Below are 18,926 nucleotides of genomic sequence, written 5' to 3'. Positions count from 1 at the left end.
GCATGTTTTTGACATGGTGGACATGTCTTTACAAATTCTGTAGCTTCTTTCTGTAGAGTTGGCCAATAAAATCCTGCTCGGAGTACTTTTTTGGCGAGAGCTCGTGCTCCGAGATGATTGCCACAAATGCCGCTATGTATTTCTTCTAGCACTTCCTTTGTGTTGGAGGTCGCCACGCATTTTAGTAAAGGTATTGAGATTCCTCTTTTGTACAGGATGTTGTTTATGATGGTGTAGTACTGTGCCTCCCTTTTTAACTTTTTTGCCTCCTTTTCTTCTGCGGGGAGTGTTTCTTCTTTGAGGTATTTGATTATGAGGGTTGTCCATCCTTGGTCCTGACTTGTTATGGCCAGGACTTATTCTTCTTCCGAGATTGACGGGTTTTGCAACATTTCCTAGATGAGGCTTCTATTGTTGCCCCCTGGTTTGGTGTTGGCTAGTTTTGAGAGTGCATCAGCTCGGGCATTTCGTTCGCGGGGTATGTGGCAGATCTTGTATTCCCCGACTTGTCCGAGTAGTTCCTTGGTTTTGTCTAAATATTTTTTCATGGTGGGGTCTTTGGCTTGGTAGCTCCCTGTTATTTGTGATGTGATCACTTGTGAATTGCTGTAAATGTTGAGTTTTTGAGCTCCGACCTCTTTAGCCAGCTTCAAACCAGCTAATAGTGCTTCATATTCCGCTTGGTTATTGGAGGCCCGGAACCCGAACTTGAGGGAAAGCTCAACTTGGGTTCCTTGGTTGCTTTCTATTATCACGCCTGCGCCGCTTCCAGTTTTATTTGAGGAACCGTCCACGTAGAGATTCCATCCTGCGGGAATTTCCGGGGTATCTGTGAATTCTGCGATGAAGTCGGCCAGATACTGTGACTTGATGGCCGTCCGAGCTTCATATTGGAGGTCGAACTCCGATAACTCGACTGCCCATTGTAGAATTCTGCCTGCTAAATCTGTTTTTTGCAATATTCTTTTTATGGGCTGGTTAGTTCTAACCTTAATGGTATGAGCCTGAAAATATGGGCGGAGTCGTCGAGATGTTAGGATGAGAGTATAGGCAAATTTTTCTATTTTCTAGTAGTTCAGCACGGATCCCTGTAATGCTTTGCTAATGAAGTAGACGGGTTGTTGCCCATTTTCGTCTTCTCTGACTAGTGCTGAGGCTATCGCCCGGCTTCCTACTGCGAGATATAATATAAGTGGTTCTCCTTCTTGTGGTCGAGATAAAATAGGTGGCCGTCCTAAGAATTCCTTGAAGTCTTGGAAAGCTTGTTCGCATTCTGTCGTCCATTCGAACTGTTTTCCCTTTCTTAAAGTAGCATAGAAGGGGAGAGATCTTATCGCAGCTCCTGCTTGTACTTGTTCTTCCACAGCTCAGGATCGTTCTGGTCCGAGTTTTCTTTGTTTCTGCTGCACCGGCCGAGATCCTGGATAGACCGCTAACTTGTGGCACATTAACTTAGGGTCTATTCCTGGCATGTCTGCGGCTTTCCATGCGAAGAGGTCGACATTATCTCGCAAGAATTGTATCAGTGATTCTTTTGAGTCTCCTCTTAGGACCGTGCCGATATTAGTCGTTTTATTCGAGGTGTCTCCAATCTGAACCTTCTCTATCTCGCCTTCTGGGCGCGGACGGAGTTCTTCTCGACGCTGAGCTCCACCAAGCTCAATTGTATGAAACTCTTCTCCTCTGCCTTTGAGGTTTAAGCTCTCGTTATAGCAGCGACGTGCTATCTTTTGATCTACTTTTACCGTGGCTATCCCCTCTGTAGTTGGGAATTTCATGCATAAATGTGGAGTTGAGACTATTGCGCCGAGTTGATTGAGTGTTGTCCGTCCTATGAGAGCATTGTAGGCTGAACTTACGTCAACCACAATATAGTCTATTTTGAGGGTCCTAGATTGATTCCCCTTTCCAAAAGTAGTGTGTAGCGATACGCATCCCAACAGTTGTATCGGAGTGTCTCCTAGTCCAAACAGATTGTTCGGGTATGCTCTTAGTTCCCTTTCGTCTAAACCGAGTTTGTCGAAGGCTATTTTGAATAAGATGTCGGCAGAACTCCCTTGGTCTACTAATGTGCGGTGTAAATTGGCGTTTGCCAATATAATTGTGATGACCATGGGGTCGTCGTGTCCCGGGATGATGCCGGATGCGTCTTCTTTAGTGAATGTTATCGCCGGGATGTCGGGTGCATCCTCCTTTCCCTCAACGTGGTATACTTCTTTAAGGTATCTTTTTCGGGATGATTTGGAGATCCCGCCTCCTGCGAATCCGCCATGTATCATGTGGACGTGTCTTTCTGGTGTCCGAGGTGACCGTTCAGTTCGTCCATCATCTTCGTCTCTCCGTCTTTTTCTTTGGTCATCATCCCGGGTGGCCAGAAATCGATCTAATTTTCCTTCTCTTACTAATTTTTCTATGATGTTTTTCAGATCGAAATATTCGTTGGTAGAGTGTCCCCGAATTCGATGGTAGTCACAATACTCCTTCTGATTTCCTCCTCCCCTTTTGCCTTTGAGTGGTCGTGCTGGGGGGATTTTCTCAGTATGGCAAACTTCTTTGTATATGTCGACCAGGGATAGTTTGAGAGGGGTGTAATTGTGGTACTTTTTGATTTTCTCACCCTGTCGATCTTTTTTCCTTTTAGAGTCCTTGTCTCTGTCTCGGTAGGAGGCTCCAGATTTTGAGGTTTCTCCCAACCGAGCGTTCTCTTCCATGTTGATATATTTTTCTGCTCGCTCCTGTACTTCGTCTAAGGAGGTGGGATACTTTTTTGATATGGACTAGCTGAAAGGTCCTTCTCGTAAGCCGTTGATAAGCCCCATGATGGCGGCCTCTGTTGGTAAACTTTGTATGTCCATGCATGTTTTGTTGAATCTTTCCATGTAGTTGCGGAGGCTTTCCCGATCTCCTTGCTTGATCCCTAGTAAGCTGGGTGCGTGCTTGGCCTTATCCTTCTGGATGGAGAATCTGGCCAAGAACTTTTTGGCCAGATCGTCAAAGTTTGAGATGGACCTCGGAGGTAAGTTGTCGAACCATCTGATTGCCATTTTTGTGAGAGTTGTTGGAAAAGCTTTGCAACGAACGGCATCCGAGGCATCGGTAAGGTACATCCTGCTTCTGAAATTGCTAAGATGATGGTCGGGATCTGTAGTGCCATCGTACAAAACTATATCCGGAAGCTTGAAGTCCTTTGGAATTTTGGTCTTCATGATTTCCCTGGTGAATGGGTCCTGTTCTTTGCGTGGTTTTTCTTCAGGAGTGGTCCGAGGAGCTTTTGTTTTGAGGTCGGCTTCTAATTGCTGTAGTTTTTCTTCTAGTTCTCGACGTCGCCGTACTTCTCTTTGTAGATCTTTTCCGATCTCCCGTTGTTGCTCGGTTTCTTTCTCTAGCTGCTTCAAACGATCTTGGAGTGCTTCCATGGCTCCCGGATTCGGTGAGTTTTTGTCTCCGTTGGATTCTGGGGTATCCTTTAGCGTAGTGTCCGCGTTCTTGTGTGGCGTTCTGTTCTCCAAATCTGAATCGTAGTCGTTGTCATGGCCGTCCGCCATGGTTTTGGGATGACTTCCAGGTTCCCCGGCAACGGCGCCAATGTTCCGAGGGTTACCTGAAACTGGAGGTCGATCTCGGATGAGATCTTCTGTACTGGTCGGAGATAACGTGTCTGGCTGGCTGATGACGGCCGGAGCTGTTGGGTCCGACTCGTCAGACTTACTGCCTTGCTGATCCTTGGCCACCGGAGGGTGGAGTTACCTGCAAAAGATTCCGATGCCTAAGTTAGCACGGGTATTAAGCAGGTTTTTTATGTAGAATCAGAGTATAGTTATACCTGGGTGCTCCAGCGTATTTATAGTAGCGTGGGTTGATCTTTCTGATAAGATAAGTTAGTTATCTTATCTTATCTTATCTTATCTTGAGTGAAGTCAGCTTTTTTTCAAGGGAACCGCCTTTATCTCTATAGGCTGGGATTGCCTTTGGATTCTGGGTCGTGTTCCTCTATTTGGGCCCTTTTATTGGGCTTTGCTGTCGTTTTGGCCGAGTTCTTCATAAAGAAGTCGGTCCGCTTGACCTGAACAAGTCGATCACTTCGCTACTGAACATCCCGGTTCGGATAGCTCGACCCTGGGTATGAACAATTACCAATTAGACACTCACTGAACATGACTTTCTCTTTGTTATGGATGCTTGAGATTATTCTTCTCATGCCATATTGCATGCTTTACTCCCTCTTGCATCCCATGCCAAGTGTTGTGACCCATGCCTCTATGATCATTTTGTGACACATTTCTTTTAGGCACTACTTCTCACTTGTATATTTTTGTTGAGATGATTCTTTGGGTTTAATGCTTTCCATTTTCCCTTTCTTTTACAGGATGGCCACCAAGAAAGGCAAGGAGAAAGCTTCAAGGAAACCGGCCGCAAATAGGGCACCCCAAAGGTCAAACTCTAAGGCGCACTCTTCATTAGGAGCCAAACCCCTATCTAAGAAGGCTAAGGCACCCACTCCTATTGATGAAAACGAGAAGAGCAAGCCGGAAAGGGATTCTTTAAGGTTCCCCAACCGCTTCTGTGAACTTGTGTTCCCTGCCATGGTTGAGAGGAACTATCATGCTGAGTATCTACTCGCTCTGCCGGACAAGGTTGCTCCTTGTATTCTACCCCACATTGAACGGCGAGGATGAGAGTTTCTTCTGAGAAAACCACAAGAGGTCAACCTCTCATGGGTGTTGGAATTCTACACTAACTACCATCTTCCCTCTCTTCAAGCGGTATACGTGCGCCGGAAGCAAGTCTCAATTTCAGAAGAGGCTATTCAGCAAGTGCTTAATGTCTTACCAATACCAAGTGACATGGATGGCTACCAAGAGGTCTTACATCAGTGAGAAAAGTTTGGGTTTGATTGGGACTCGATCCTCCGAGTCATTGCTGAACTAGAGACATTTTGGACCCATGGTCGTCTCTGGATGAGGCCCAAGTGCATTGACGCATGTTTCCTCACTGTAGAAGCTAGAGCTTGGGCCCAGATCCTATCCCACTATGTGCTACCTAGCACCCACAAGTCGTCCTTCACGGCGGATCTCGCTTTGCTTGTTTGGTGTGTTCTCACGGAAAGACAGGTGAACATTCTGCTTCTTGTTAAGCAAGCGATGGGTCAAGTCCACGCCCGTCGTAATTTGCCATTTCCAACATTGGTATCTGATTTAGTTGCTGCTGCGGGTGTTCCTTGGGAAGACATGGACACGAAGGCTATAATTCCGGCTAAGGGCGATGTGGTCCCAAGCGGAAAATACTTACATCTTCCCATGAACAACCCAAGCCTTGACATAGCCCTTCCATCAACTATTCCTTCTACCTCATCGTCACAACCAAGGCAAAGATCCACCCATCAAAAGATAGAAGATCTACACCGGAAGATTGATAGATATGAGCGGCGCAACCAACGCCGATACACTTACATCAAAAAGCTTCTGCGTTGTGTTACCCCTAGCATGGAGGAACCCGAAATATTCACATCCACCTCAAACCCAAGTGATGGGAGCTCTGATGAAGGGGATAGTGAAGGTTTCGGTCCCGACCGTCCCTTGCACATTGTTGGTGGCACGGAGTACCGTGCTAAATTCTAAGTCTGGGGAGGTCGTTCAACCGATCTCCATGGGTAACAATCTCTTCCTTTCAACACCTATGGATTTATCTTTTGCTTAGTAATTAGTACATTGCATGTGTAGTTAGTCTTGCTTGTAAATACTCCTTGCATGATAATTAGTTCCTACAGAGTTACTTGGTCAAAATAATGACTTCTTCCCCAAGAAACTGTGATTTCGAGGTACCCTACCAATTTTGAAAAATTTTTTGCGGTAAACTTGCTTCAAGAATGTATTTTGGAACATAGTGATTGAGTTAAGAACACAAGCATGTGAGTTTTGAGCCTATTGTGTGGTTATATCTTCTAGCCATTATTTCCCATTCTTGTATGCATTATTCTCTCTCTATGATTATAATCCTTGCTTTGTCTGATTCTATATGTCCATTACTTTGTGTATGAATGCATTTACATGATTGAGGCCATCATTTCAATAGTCACTTCTCCCAAATAGCCTTAACCCTTTTATCTACCATTGCTAACTAATTTTGAGCCCATGATAAACCCCTTTTGTTCTTAAATAGAGCACATCAACTACCCTAAGTGAAAAACAATGAATGTCCCTAGATTTGGATCCTTGATTAGCTTAGGTAAGTGAGGGTGTGTATCATTCAAATGGGAGGGTGTACTTGGGAACTTAGGTAGATGTAAAGAGGTGTATTTGTAATAGTAATTGAAAATTCTGGAATTTGGAAACATATTCATGTATTGAATGATTGAACCATATGCATTGAAACTTTTGTACATGAAACCCCAAGAAAAAGGGGACCAAAACGAAAAAAAAAATTATGTGTATATATGAGTATGTAAGAAAAAGAAATAGAAAAAAAATATATATAAAAAAAACAAAAATAAAAAAAGGAGAAAACAATGAGAGGGGACAAAAATGCCCCAAGACAAAGTAATAATAACAATGCATATGGGATGTGAATTGAAAAGAATACATGAGTATGAAAAAGAAAAAGTGAAACCCATGGGTAGCTAGGATTGTATTATAGTTGTATAGGTTGTTCTATATGTCTAGTGGGATCTTAGGTTAATCAAGGATTCAAATTTTAAGCTCACTTGACCATATACATCCTTACCTTCACCCTAGCCCCATTACAACCCGTGAATAAGACCTCATGATACTTGTAAGCATGCATTAAGTAATTGTTGATTGTTAGATGAAAGACAAATCTTGGAAAGCATGATTAGGAGAGGATTGAGTGACGAACCCTATACACTAGAGCGAATAGAGCGGATACACTTCCGGTGAGGGTTCGATGCTCAACTCCTTGTTCTCGGCTTTCACAAGCGTTCATCTAGCAAGTTATATACACTTCATAGTGATGTTCGAATTGGTAGGATTTATGAACTACATATCACTTTCACCCCGTATGCTCATATGTGTTCTTGGAGGATAGATTTACCCTTGACCAAGTAGATAGATGCTTTTACGTTGGTCACAGGCATTTATTTAGGTAACTTGCACTTCATGAACCCTTTCTTACCATGATATTTGGTCTTTTTTTTATTTTAAGCAAGAGGACATGCATGGTTTAAGTGTGGGGAGATTTGATAAACCCCAATTTTGTGGTTTATATTGTGTAGAATTTGGGGAGTTTTGTCAATATTTTTCACGCTTATTCACAAGAACATGGTTTTGTGTTCTCTTCCTAATATTGCTTCATGATGAAAAACATGCTTCTTTTGCCTTAAAATTGCTATATTTTGATCCTCTTTTATTACCATTCGATGCCGTGACGTGTTTGTTGCCTGATTTTAGAATTTATAGGGCAATAATGGCCTAGAAGAGAGAAAAGAAGCATGTACAAGAGGAAAGAACATGAAGATTTGGATTTTGGGAACTTCAGCATGGGCGCGCACGCGTGGATGAGGACAGCTGGAAGTGGCGCACAAAGATGGACGCATCCGCGCAGATTAGGAAAATCCACATAGGCGCGCACGCATACATGGCGCGCGCGCGTGTATCACAAAATCAATCGGCGCGCACACACGCATGGCGCGCACGCGCGATAAGCTGCACGTGACCTCATTAAAGGAAATCGTGCCTGGTGATTTCTGAGGCTCAAGAGGCCCAAATTCAAGCTGGTTCTGCATGGAAAAGACCCAAGGATGCTAGGGGAAATGGGGGATCATTCATTTTACACTTAGACACAATTTTTAGCTAGTTTTTTGGTTTTTGTTCTTCTAGAGAGAGAAAGCCTTGTTCCTCTCTAGATCTAGTTTGAATTGATCTTCCCTTGTTGAATTCTGAATTGGATCTTATTAATTACTAGTTTTGATTGCTTAATTTGAATTCCTTAGCATAATTTTGTTTAGATCTTGTGTTAGATTTATGTTTTCTTGTCAATTGTCATTTTATACCCAATTCATGAATCTTGTGAATCTTGAATTGCTAATGTTACATTGATGATTTTCATGGTTAATTGTGTTGTTTGAGTGATTGTATGTTGATAATTGTTAGTGGGTACTTGCAAATTTCAATTTAATTGCACTTTGGAAATGTCTTTTAGTAATGCTTACCATGTGTTTGATGAAATGTTTCCTTTGATTATGGAGTAGTTTTCTTTACTCTTGGCATAAGCTAAGGGAATTGAGTGACCTTGAGTCATTGGGTCTCATTGAATTGGTAATTTGAGAACCCTAGGTGATCAATTTGATACCCATTGACACTAACCCACTACTAATCTAATTAGTAGATAGGTTGGGACATATGGGTTGATGTGATCAAACCTATTTAACGTACTTCAAGCCTAGGAGTAGATAATACGTACTTAAGGCTTTTGAGAAGTAGACTTAGTGGGTTGGTACCTCATGATTGTCAATGTTTGATATGGAGACAAGGATGGCGATCTCAATTCCCATGCTTAGCCAAGAGTTGCTTTTATCATTCATATTTGAAAACCCAAAAATCCTAATTGCTTTGTCTCAGTTATAGTTATTTGTTTAGCTTTAGAGTAGAATTATATTGAAAGTCATCTTATTAGCTTGGAATTGCTCACTTCTTGCTTTAGTTATTTGAATTAGTTTCTTACATTTCAAGATTACTTACTTATTAAGATTCCTAGTTTAATTTCTTGCTCATGACTTGCAACCCCGGAATTCTAACCAATGTTGATGCACATGTTTGTCCATTCCTTGTGAGATGACCCGAGGTTTGAATACTTCGGTTACTTTATTGGGGTTGAACTTGTGACAACCAATTCCTTCTAAATTTGATTCACGGATTATTTGTCGGTTGAGGACTATACTTGCAACATGAAAAATCTTATGAAATTCCTTGCCGACGGTATCCGTGCACATTACTTGTCAAGAATATGCTCATTACATTTTCCCAGGTGGTCAAGCTTTCCTTTGGAAATGACTCCAGCCATTTTGATGCTTTGTCTCTCAAAGAGAATGGAAACAGTAGCAATCTATAGGTGTCAAGATGAACACCATTAGATTTAACTGTGTCACATATCCTTTGAAATTTGGTGAGATGCTCATTAGGATCCTCTTGTGCCCTCCCTCCAAAAGAACAGTTGTTATGGACAAGAGTTATGAGCTGAGGCTTTAATTCGAAATTGTTAGCATGGATAGTTGGCTTTTGAATGCTACTACCACAATTTCCAGGATTTGGATTGATGTATGATCCCAGAACTCTCCTCTCTTGTCCAGCAGGGTTAGCTCCACCTCTTCTGGCTTGATTGTTCACCTCTCCTTCATGATGGTTTTCCATATCATCCTCCATGGTTATATCAAAGTATTCCTCCTCTTCTTCTGCACCAACAACCCTCTTTCCTCTTGCTTCTCTCCTTAATCTTAGGAAGGTTCTTTCCGGTTCACTATCAAAGGAGTTGAAGTTTCCTTTCTCCTACCTGTCATACAATGGGCAAGTACAAGAAACAGCAAGTGTAGAATCTACTAAAACAGAGTATAGTTAGCTTGGTTAGAGCAATTTATCAAATAGTTAGTGGGTTAGCTTGCTGGAAAGTAAAGAAGTAAGGTAAAATTAAAGAGAAATAACTAACAGAAAATTTGCAGAGTATAACATGAAGAACTGAAATTAAATTGCAAGTAACAAAAGAAAAGAAAAGTGCTCAATCTAGTTATCCTTCAATTCAGTAATTGTCAATACAAAACCAATCCCCGACAACGGCACCATAAATTTGATTCACGGGAATTTGCCTCTCAACAAATTTCCTTCCGGCAAATGCACTGGATTGTCGTCAAGTAAAAACTCACTATAGAGTGAGGTCGAATCCCACAGGGATTGGTAGATCGAGCAATGTTAATTGGAGAATTATACTAGTCAAGCAAAGTCAGATTTGGTTGAGAATTGCAGAAAGTAAAATTGGCAGGAAACTTAAATTGCAAGAAATTAAAGGAACAAAAAATTAAATTGCAGGGAATTAAAGTGAAGAAGCTTAAATTGCTGAAAGTAAATGGGAATGGGGAATTAAGCATGAAATTAAAGAGCAGAAAGTAAATAGAATGGGTAGATCAGAGAATGGGGAATTCATTGGGGTCAGGAGGTGTACAATTTTCCGGATCAAATTCATTTTTTATCTCTTCCACAATCAATGCATTCATTGATCTCCTTGGCAATCTTAAGTGATTGGATCCCAATTCCTTGGCTCACCAATCTCTCTAAGCATGAACAATTGCCCAATTCCTTGATTTAAGTGCTCATGGGAAGAGATGAAGTTTGGTCACTGATTATACCACACAAATTTATAGATCAAAGTGTTGGTAAGATTACATGTCACTATATCCCAATCTAATCCAATGTGAGAAAGAAATTCTAGCATGATCTCCTCATTCCTCTTCCAAGGTTCCGAGGAGATCCAATTATGAATAGCTTCTTTTCCAAGATAACTATCCAATTAGATAAAGACCGAAAGCTTTCTAGTAAAATCAAGAGAAAAGAAAGAAAAATATGAATGAAAACTACTATTGATCCATTGAATTACACAGAGCTCCCTAACCCAATGAAAGGGGTTTAGTTGTTCATAGCTCTCAAAATGGAAATTGGAATTGAAAGATACATTCTGGAAATTAACAAAAAGAGAATGAAAATTACAAAATATGTAAAAGTGCCCAGTAAGTGAAAAAGTGAAAGAAAAAGTCCTTCTAACTTAGATTCTAAGCTATTTATACACTTTCTTCCATTGATCTTTAAGCTTTGAATTGGGCTTTTGGCCTTGATGGAATTGGGTTGAAAATGGCTCCAATTGGTTTTTCTTGGTGTTGAGAAAAGATCTGTGTGAATTTTGAATCCTGATGCTTCATGTTTGAGTCAACGTTTGAGGGCCAACGTTGACTCAAACGCCATTTAGAACAAAACCAGCAAAACCAGGAAGCTTACTGTCATTGGACTTTGACTCAACATTGGAGGGCCAATGTCAGCTAACCCACGCGTACGCGTGCCTTTCGCATCCGCACAAAAGGGTAAAAAATGCTCATCCATGCATACGCATGCTTTACGCGTGAGCGTGGATGCAAGATTTTCATTTTGCAGTTTTAAAAGGAAGCAGGGGACGTTGGCCTCAGCGTTGGACCCCCAACGTTCTCTCTAACGTTGGCATTTTCACGCGTGCGCGTACTCCACGCTTACGCGTGCATTGGTATTTTTTTCATCCACGCGTACGCGTGCATTGCCTTTTTTCCATCCACGCGTACGCGTCACTGACGCGTACACGTCGATTCAAAATTCTCAACGCCAATTTCTAGGCTTGGCATCGCGGACGTTGGAGGCAGCGTTTGAGGCAACACTGGACCTCCAACGTTTGATTTTGACGCGTACGCGTGACCCACGCGTACGCGTGGATGGTCTATTTTTGCCATTCCATGCGTGCACATGACGTACGCTTCCGCGTAGATATCAAAATTTGCTTTTTCACGCGTACGCGTCACTCAAAATTCACTTAGCTCTAGAATTGAAGTTTTTGTCACCACGTTAGGGGTAACATTGGATTTCCAACGCTTCCTCAAACGAGAGCATCAGCATTGTTTACAGAGAAGTGCTCTGTTTCTTTCCCAACGTTCGAGGCAACGTTGGTAGTCCAACTTGGCCATTAACGTCACTTCTTCTCCATCCTTTCCATGCTCATTCTTCAACCTTTCTGCATGCTTTCTTTCACCTATCATCAACCAATACATGTGATGAGCAGATAATTTATACGCTTTTTGGCATTGTTTTTACATAGTTTTTAGTATGATTTAGTTAGTTTTTAATATATTTTTATTAGTTTTTAAATAAGTGGGCCCGGAAGTGGATTTCTGCATCATTTACTCATTTCTGTAAACCCTAGTAACTAGTTTATTATAAATAGGACTTTTTACTATTATCTTCGGATGATCTCGGGAACACATTATGTAACTTTTACGTTCTGAGACCTCCATGGGAGGCTGGTCACTCGGCCATGTCTACCCTATTTTCACTTATGTATTTTCAACGGTAGAGTTTCTACACACCATAGATTAAGGTGTAGAGCTCTGCTGTTCCTCATGAATTAATGCAAAGTACTATTGTTTTTCTATTCAACTCAAGCCTATTTCTTCTCTAAGATATTCATTCACACAGAAGAACATGAGGAACGTGATGATTATGTGACGCTCATCACCATTCTCACTTATGAACGCGTGCCTGACAAACACTTCCATTCTACATGAAAGCAAGATTGAATGCATATCTCTTAGCCTCCTGATCTATGATCAGAGTCTACGTGGTATAGGCTAAAATTATTTGCGGCCATTCTTGAGATCCAGAAAGTCTAAACCTTGTCTGTGATATTCCGAGTAGGATCTAGGAAGGGATGGCTGTGACGAGCTTCAAACTCGCGAGTGCTGGGCGTAGTGACAAATGCAAAAGGATTACTGAATCCTATTCCAGTATGATCAAGAACCGACAGATGATTAGCCGTGTGGTGACAGCGCATTTGGACCATTTTCACTGAGAGGACGGGATGTAGCCATTGACAACGGTGATGCCCAACATACAGCTTGCCATGGAAATGAGTATGAAGGATTGGATTAAAGCAGTAGGAAAATGGAGATTCAGAAGGACTAAGCATCTCTACACGCTTATCTGAAATTCTCACCAATGAATTACATAAGTATTTCTATCTTTATTTTACGTTTTATTTATCTTTTAATTATTAAAACTCTATAACCATTTGAATCCGCCTGACTGAGATTTACAAGGTGACCATAGCTTGCTTCAAGCCGACAATCTCCGTGGGATCGACCCTTACTCACGTAAGATTTATTACTTGGACGACCTAGTGCACTTGCTGGTTAGTTGTGCGAAGTTGTGAAAAAGAACTAAGATTATGAACGTGCGTATTAAGTTTTTAGCGCCGTTACTATTCCGAGGGTTACCTGAAACTGGAGGTCGATCTCGGATGAGATCCCTGGTACTAGTCGGAGATGACGTGTCCGGCTGGCTGATGGCAGCCGGAGCTGTTGTGTCCGACTTGTTGGACTTGCTGCACTGCTGATCCTAGGCCACCGGAGGGTGGGGGGTACCTGCAAGAGACTCCGAAGCTTAAGTTAGCATGGGTATTAAGCAGGTTTTTATGTAGAATCAGAGTATGAATTATACCTGGGTGCTCCAGTGTATTTATAGTAGTGTGGGCTGACCTTTCTGATAAGATAAGTTAGTTATCTTATCTTATCTTATCCTGTTTTGGATGAAGTCAGCTTATCTTCAGGGTAACCGCCTTTATCTCTATAGGCTGGGATTGCCTTTGGATTTGGGTCGTGTTCCTCTATTTGGGCCCTTTATTGGGCTTTCCGCAGCTTTTGAATGTAGAACGTTTTTCTCTACAAGCGCGCGCTTTTATATCGGTGCTTTGGGAACGTGCGAGGGTTTAATGCCTTTTAATTTTAGCATTAATTGCCCCGTTTCCTTTTGGCTCTTTATTTTAATTTTGAAAACCCAGAAACGGTTTCTCTTCTTTCGCCCTTTTCGTAACTTCTTCGCATTTTTCCCTTCATTCTCTCGCTTTCAACTTTTCTTTGTGTTGCGAGCGTTTGTTTGATTTTCTGAAGCCTCTGCCTGGAGTTCGTGGTTTCGCGTTTCAGCCCAGCGACGTTTTCTTTTGCTCGTGTATTTTCTTTTGCTTCGAGGTAGTGATTCCAGATTTCGCCATCCCTCTTCACCTTCCCTGAAGTCTTGCTGCCTTTTCAGGTTGGTACTAACTTTCTTGCTTCTTTCACAGCTTCATCTTTAGTTTTTTGGTGAAGCTTTTGCTTTTTCATGTTTTGAAAGTTTGAACCTTTTCGTGATGTGACCATCTGTTTGTCGCTGTAAATGCGTTTTTCTTGGCTTTCTTTTGTGTGTTCCTCTGGCATTTCCTGTCGAGGCTTTATATGGTTTTTGTTTGTTGCTTCTGATTTTTTACTATCTGATAGAAACTCTGCATCCGTTCCTTGCTTTGCTTGATTGCTTTTTGTCTGATTTCTCAAAAGTTCGTACCTTTGATGATTTCCATTTGACGTGTTTTGATGTTTTGGGAATGCTTTTTTCTTGGTTGACTGTGATGACTTATGCTTCTGGAAATGCTTGCTTGTTTGAAGTCTTTTTCTTGTTTGTAAGATGCTGGGGTGAGAGCTGTAGATTTTCCTGGAAACCTTGCTTTGTTACTGCCTCCAAAGGATGCCCCAAGATTTTGGTTTGAGTCTTGGGTTTTTCCTTTTCTGTGTGATCACCTGCATCGTATTGAGTTGTTTTCTCCCTTGTCCGAGATGTTTTTATTAATCCCCTCTTCTTTTCTTACTTGTAAGATTAGTTGGCCTCATGTCTTCTCGTAATAACATTGTAGAGATGTCTTCCAGAGTTCCCGAGGGGATGTCCGATTGGCTGGACTCCCTTGTTTTGTTGTGTGTTTCTATTGTGGATGCTGAATTTTGCACAGAGCTGAGGAAGTGCCATAGGATTTGTGCTAACAGTGCCTACGAAGGTGATTATAAGCTTGTTGCTCCTGATTCCGATGAGAGAGTTTGTTTTCCGACTTCCGTCGAGGGGGAGTGTCCCTCTTTCTATGCTTATGAATACTTCTTCAACCAACTGAACGTTACTTTCCCTTTTACTGCTTTTGAAACTGACTTGTTGTGGTCCTGCAATATTGCTCCGTCCCAGCTTCATCTAAACTCTTGGGGTTTTATCAAAATATTTCAACTTCTTTGTCAGGAGTTGGACATAACACCTTCTGAAACTCTTTTCCTTTATCTTTTTGTCTCGGCCAATCCTGGAGGTTCCTCCAAAAAGAAAGCTTCCTGGGTCTCTTTCAGGTCGGCCCAGGGGCATAAAGTTTTTGCCATGTATGATGAGTCGTTTAAAGATTTTAAGAACTATTTCTTCTGAGTCTGTGCCGTTGAGGGGGTTCGCCCCTTTTTTCTTGATGAAAATGATGAGCCTGCTTTTCCTCTGGAGTGGCAAAAGAATGTAAGAGTGCCACGTTACACATGGGAAATGCTTAGTGAGGTTGAGCGGGCCTTTGTAGTTGTTCTTGAAGATTTGTGGGGGAAGCCACCCCACCTGGACACGAAGAGATTTTTGAGTGATCCATCTTTGGTTCGGGCTGCTTTGTGTACTGCCTGATTTGTTTTTATACTTGCTCCCGAGCTTTGTTTCTCCTGTGTTGTAACTTGTCTTTGTTTTTTGTGTTTTTTAGAGATGTCGAAGAATAATGATTCTATGAGAGCCTATAAGAAGGCAAGGCGGCCGTAGAGGGGTCTTCTCAGCCTCTAGTTAAACCTCCTATACCGAGTTCTCCCGGGCCGAGGAGAGCAATTCCTACTCCTCGGGTCCGTCTGGTCGATCCTCCACAATCTTCCGTTGCAGCTTCCGGTGCCCCTCCTAGTAAAAAGCAAAGAACAACTGAGCCTTTCAACCTTGATGCTCCTGACTTTGATGCGGTTGAGTTTGTAGATCAACAAATCGGCCCTTATGGTGTTCTTCCTATGGACGACGTGTCGATTCTTCATCATTTTGATTATATCACCCGGAGTGGTATCAAGTTGGCACATATGGGGGCAGCCCTATATCGAACTGCTCAAAGTCTTCCTCTCCATGCCACTAAAGCTTTTATGGAGGAGGCCAAACAGGAGTTTGATCGGATGAAGGGCTTGAAGGGGGAGCTTGAAGTAAGGGTGGCCAGGTTGGAGAAAGACTTGGAAATGAGAAGGCTATTTCTACTTCCCTGGCTGGTTCTCTGAAACTGGCTGAGGACACGGCTATGCAGCATAAGGATAGTTATTTGACGTCTTACCGGGAGGTGTTACGTCTGAGAGAAGAGTTGCAGAATGCCCGGGAGAATTATTCCGAACTCCAAGGTCATCTTGTTGGCAGTGTAACTGCTGCCTATGAGAACCTGAAGGAACAAGTTCGGGTTATTGCTCCCGAGGCCGACCTGACCCTCTTTAGCTTGGAGAACGTTGTCAGGGATGGCAAGGTTGTCCCTGATGACGAGGATGAGGATGATGTTGATCCTCCCCCTGTAACCTCTACCAAGGTGTCGACTTCTGCTGCCCCTGCCAAGGTTGGTCCTCCCGCTTCTGATCCCGACTGCCAGATCTTGAACCGGGATGACGATACTGTAGATGCCATTCCTCTCCAGACTCGGCCTCCGTCTCCTCGGCCTGATGCTGCTAAAAAATCTTCTGACCTTTAGCTTTATCTTTATTCTGGATATGTAGTTGGCCCGGCTTGTGGGCTTTTTTTTTTTAAACTCTTTATGTTTTGTTAGTTTGCTGACACTTTCCCGTTGCTTGCCTAGCAACTTTTGTTTTTTTATGGAAAACAAATGGTAGCATGCTTTGGCTTTTTTGAGATAGGTTTTGGTGGCCTCTGAGGCTGTTATAACCTTGTGGATGATATTGCGCTTTTTGTGCTTGACTTTGGTATCTCTTTCTGCGAATATTGGAACCTTGCTGCTTAACGTTTTTTGGATTGCTTTGTACTTTGTATCTTGAATCCTTTGTGGTTGTGACTAGGTAGGTCTAACTTGCTTTTTGGTTCGTTCTCGCTCCGGCTTGCATTTCTCACGATTTGTAGCCGATTTCTTCAAGTTAGTCCTCCGAGTTGTTTTCGCAGTCCTTTTTTAAGTTATTTTTGTGATCCTCTTTCTTGGATCTTTGTCCGATCTCTTTCAGGGATTACTTTTATAACTTTTTAGTTGTAGGAGTCCGACTTGGTTATATCGGTCTCCTTTAAGTTATTTGTAGTCCTCTTTCTTAGATCTTGGTCAGATCTCTTTCAGGGACTACTTTGATAACTTTTAAGTAGTAGATGTCCGACTTGGTTATATCGGTCTCCTTTAAGTTATTTGTAGTCCTCTTTCTTGGATCTTTATCAGATCTCTTTTAGGGACTACTTTGATAACTTTTAAGTAGTAGGAGTCCAACTTGGTTATATCGGTCTCCTTTAAGTTATTTGTAGTCCTCTTTCTTGGATCTTTGTCAGATCTCTTTCAGGGACTACTTTGATAACTTTTAAGTAGTAGGAGTCCGACTTAGTTATATCGGTCTCCTTTAAGTTATTTGTATTCCACTTTCTTGGATCTTTGTCAGATCTTTTTCAGGGACTACTTTGATAACTTTTAAGTAGTAGGAGTCCGACTTGGTTATATCGGTCTCCTTTAAGTTATTTGTAGTCCTCTTTCTTGGATCTTTGTCAGATCTCTTTCAGGGACTACTTTGATAACTTTTAAGTAGTAGGAGTCCGACTTGGTTATATCGGTCTCTTTTAAGTTATTTGTAGTCCTCTTTCTTGGATCTTTGTCAGATCTCTTTCAGGGACTACTTTGATAACTTTTAAGTAGTAGGAGTCCGACTTGGTTATATCGGTCTCCTTTAAGTTATTTGTAGTCCTCTTTCTCGGATCTTTGTCAGATTTCTTTCAGGGGCTACTTTAATAACTTCTCATTTTGGGCCGACTTTGTCATGTCGAGCCCTTCTAAGTTAAAGTAATCCTCTTTAATAGGGTTGGCCAGACCTCTTTCCAGGGTTTACTTATAACTTGGGTTGACTTGGTCCGTCCTCTCAACATCGGCCAGTCTTTAAGTTATTATTTGAGCAATCCGTAAGACCTCGTCAGGTTCTTTTTTGGATCGCTTTCGATAACTTCTTACATTATTCTGTGTTCATCTTTGCCGATCTGTAGAAAGTGGTTGTCATTTCTAGATCGTCCTTTGGGTGAATCGTGTTTTCACCTTTATCGGACGGTTGTCTTTATCGTGATCGTGCAGTGAAATTGTTTTTCACTGTCTGCCGATCTGTTGCTTTATAATCGGACGATGAATACTTCAAATTAATGCATCTTGAAATCTTTGTAGAATATCTAAAATATATTTTATTTAAAGGAAGAGTGCAAGTATATACATATGAGATTGTCTGAGTCTCAACTTGGTGCCTCATTAAAAAACCTTTTCAGGAAAAAGAGTGCATCCAATGATGAAATCTTTTATCTTTTCTAACTGTAGTACCTTCTGAGGTTGCAGGCGTGCCATGACCTGGGAAGCTCTCGTCCATCGAGTTCAGACAGTCTGTAGTAGCCCTTTCCAAGTACTTCTACAATTCGGTAAGGCCCTTTCCAATTCGCTGCCAGCTTTCCCTCTCCTGGTCGAGTTGTTCCGATATCATTTCGGATTAGTATGAGATCATTTTCTGTGAAATTTCTCGGCACTACTTTTTTATTATATCTGGAAGCCATTCGGTGTTTTAGAGCTTCTTCCCTGATCCGAGCTCTTTCTTGGATTTCGGGTAGCAAGTCGAGCTCTTCCCTCTGAAGTTGGAAGTTTGCTTCCTCATTGTAGTGAACTACTCTGAGCGACCCTTCCTCAATCTCTATTGGAATCATCGCCTATGTTCCGTATACTAATCGGAAGGGGGATTCCTTCGTGGTGGAATGTGGCGTTGTTCGATATGCCCACAGGACCTGTGGGAGCTCTTCTGCCCAGGCTCCCTTTGCATCTTGTAATCTCCATTTTAATCCAGCCAATATGACTTTGTTAGCAGCTTCGGCCTGCCCATTGGCTTGTGGATGTTCGACGGAGGTGTACTGGTGCTTTATATTCAAGTCGGCTACTAGTTTTCTGAAGCCTGCATCTGTGAATTGGGTGCCATTGTCTGTGGTTATTGAATATGGAACCCCGAACCTTGTGACAATGCTTCGATATAAGAATTTCCGGCTTCTTTGAGCGGTGGCATTGGCTAGGGGCTCTGCCTCGATCCACTTTGTAAAGTAATCTACTCCCACTATGAGAAATTTAACTTGTCCTGATCCCTGTGGGAAAGG

This window comes from Arachis ipaensis, chromosome B02 (assembly GCF_000816755.2).
Source record: "Arachis ipaensis cultivar K30076 chromosome B02, Araip1.1, whole genome shotgun sequence".
NCBI classification, from domain to species: domain Eukaryota; kingdom Viridiplantae; phylum Streptophyta; class Magnoliopsida; order Fabales; family Fabaceae; genus Arachis; species Arachis ipaensis.
The sequence above is the reverse complement of the archived record's forward strand: the minus strand, read 5'-3'. Positions refer to the sequence as shown.